Below are 2771 nucleotides of genomic sequence, written 5' to 3'. Positions count from 1 at the left end.
CATATTGTTCTTACAGAGTATTGCGTACTCTTTCTGTCCTGTAGTTCTTTCTCTCTCTCACTAATGGCGAATTTAATCATCTTTTAAATGCATTCTTTTAATTTTCTAAATCTTGAAAATAGGGTGAATGATGGCCCGGTCTTAATTAAAATATTTATATATTTAACAACTTTCCGATATTTATATAGATGGGAACGTTTAGGTTTTATTTAATTATTTATAAATTATAATTATCCTTTTTTTTGCTTCCCTGTATCAACCTAGCTTATAAACCTTGTCCGCCATAAATTGCAAACTTGCGGAAGGTTCCAATGCATTACAAATAAATTAATGTTGGATTTGTAACAACCTTTAAAGGGCTACAAGATAGAATGGAATTTCTATTTTTGAAATGTCCATTATTTCCAACTTACATTAATCCTATTTTAAGAGATTAATTTGAAAAATTAAATAAACAAATTAAAAATTGTTTCAATAATTAAAAGAATATTAAAATATATTCTTTTCTAAGAATACAAGAAAAGGAATTTATTTCAACATAGTGCAATGAACCGATTCCATAAAATGCAAGTTCAGCAATTTTGGCATGGCAACAGGTCCAACGCCCTGTCCCCACCTTTCAATATTTCTTAAGGAAGTAAAACTATAAAAGCACATTAATTAGACATCTAAATTGTTCAGTACGGTTTCCCACGGCACAGAGACTCAATCTCTGTCGGAATAAAAATAATATTATCCGTAACGTTCCCGTCCGGTATACAGGATCCAAATTGGTTGTATGTTTATACAAGCAATTTGGCCGGACGAAAATAAAATTCTTAACTCGAAATCCGCGGGGCCACCTAAAGCTAAAATAGTGAAGGGGGAGATTTTATTTAAATAAATTTAAAATTTTCTTTCTTGTCAAATGACCGGCCGGTTTTACGGTGTAGCCGCGTCCGCCCTATTTTTAGTGGTTTAGGAAACTAAGAAAAAAAAACAATAAGTTGTACACGTGTGAGTGTGTGGTGAATTGTCTTCGCCCGTCGGAAAGTTCTGGCGGTAGATTTAATATCCAGCAACGGTAAGTACTGTATCGTTCTGGACTAATCAAATTTCATCCCCCCCCCAAATTGTATGAGAGGTGGATGGAATTATTTTCCTTTTTATTATAATAAATTTATAATTATTATTCTTAACTTTCTCTCTATTAATTTCTTTATCTTCCTTACCCCCCCCCCCCCTCCTCTAATTAAAATTCTGAATGTTAAAAGTAACCAGGAATAACGTGTCCCAATAAGATAAACAGAGCTTACGCTCTGGCAGTTTGGTCTCCTCCGCCGAACTATAAAAATAGGGCCAGCTCAAAAGCCCAAAAATAATTTTTATAATAAACAATTATTCAAATTATTTAAAATATTTTTATCGGTTCGTAACAAACTGATGGTGGCAGCGGTGGGATTTTTCCTGACGTTGCTACCCCTCAGAATTTAAGGGAGGAATTTTTCTTATAAGGGATTTCTATTTCCTTTCGAAATTTTCACTTAATAATTTCTTTCTTATTTTTAAATTTTCAAATTTCTCTATATCACCTCTTTCTTTCTAACAATGGGTATGTTGAAATATAATTAAAAATTATTTTAATTCAATTTTGGGACCTTAATTGTAGATAGTCCGTGACGACAAGTCTCCGTGACTCGCTCACTGGAAGACAAGTCTCTGAAATTCTACTCTTAAAATAATCCTAAATAATACATTCTTTTTTGTGAGAGAATAAGAGTTTTTGGTTTATTTTTAAGTAAATTCTCTAATTATTCTTTTTAAGTGAAATATAATTTTTTTTTCTTTTCTCAAAAATTAAAAAAATTCAAACTAAACGTTTAATTTTAATGTAGGAAATTATTTGCTGATGAAGAATTTTTAATTAAGGAAGATTTCGACTATATCAGCAATTAGTGACATCTATTAGACGTCAATTGAACTCTTTGGTTTAGAGTCAGGTGTTATTCTTAAGATAATTATTCCGATATGGTTGTCGGTAAATAATTATATTTTTGAATTTAATTTTTGATCTGAAAAAATAAGCTGCGTGAACGACTGCACTGTGCATCTGTGAGGACTCGAACCCCAGTTAATAGCTGATTAAACTCGTTTAATTTTAATTTTTAATTTTGTTATAGATAGTCCGTGACGACAAGTCTCCGTGATTCGCTCACTGGAAGACAAGTCTCCGAAATTCTATCACAAAATAATTCTAAAATAATATATCACTCTATAAAAGGAATAAGGTGTTGTTTAATTTTTATTTTTCAATAAGTTCTCTAATTATTCTTTCTCAAGTATAATATATTTATATTTTTTTTTGCAAGTTAAAAATTCAAACTAGACGTTTGATTTTTAATTTTAATTTTGTTGTAGATAGTCCGTGACGACAAGTCTCCGTGATTCGCTCACTGGAAGACAAGTCTCCGAAACTCTATTACAAAGTACTCAAAAATATAGTTTGTTTGTGAAAGAATAAGAAGAATTTTTGTCGCTATTAAAAATGACAATGTCGAGTAATTTTAAACAAACAGGAAAGAGAACTCGCAAAAAGAATAGTCAATTCATATTCCTTATGCAATTTCTTTAATCATTCTTTTTCAAATGAATGATTTGTTATAAGTTAAAATTAAAATTGTACGTTTAATTTGATTTTGTCGTAGATAGTCCGTGACGACAAGTCTCCGTGATACGCTCACTGGAAGACAAGTCTCCAATATTCTATTATAAAATACTTAACAAATTATTTC

Source organism: Leptopilina heterotoma, unplaced genomic scaffold, assembly GCF_015476425.1.
Source record: "Leptopilina heterotoma isolate Lh14 unplaced genomic scaffold, ASM1547642v1 Lhet_414, whole genome shotgun sequence".
NCBI lineage: Eukaryota > Metazoa > Arthropoda > Insecta > Hymenoptera > Figitidae > Leptopilina > Leptopilina heterotoma.
The sequence above is the reverse complement of the archived record's forward strand: the minus strand, read 5'-3'. Positions refer to the sequence as shown.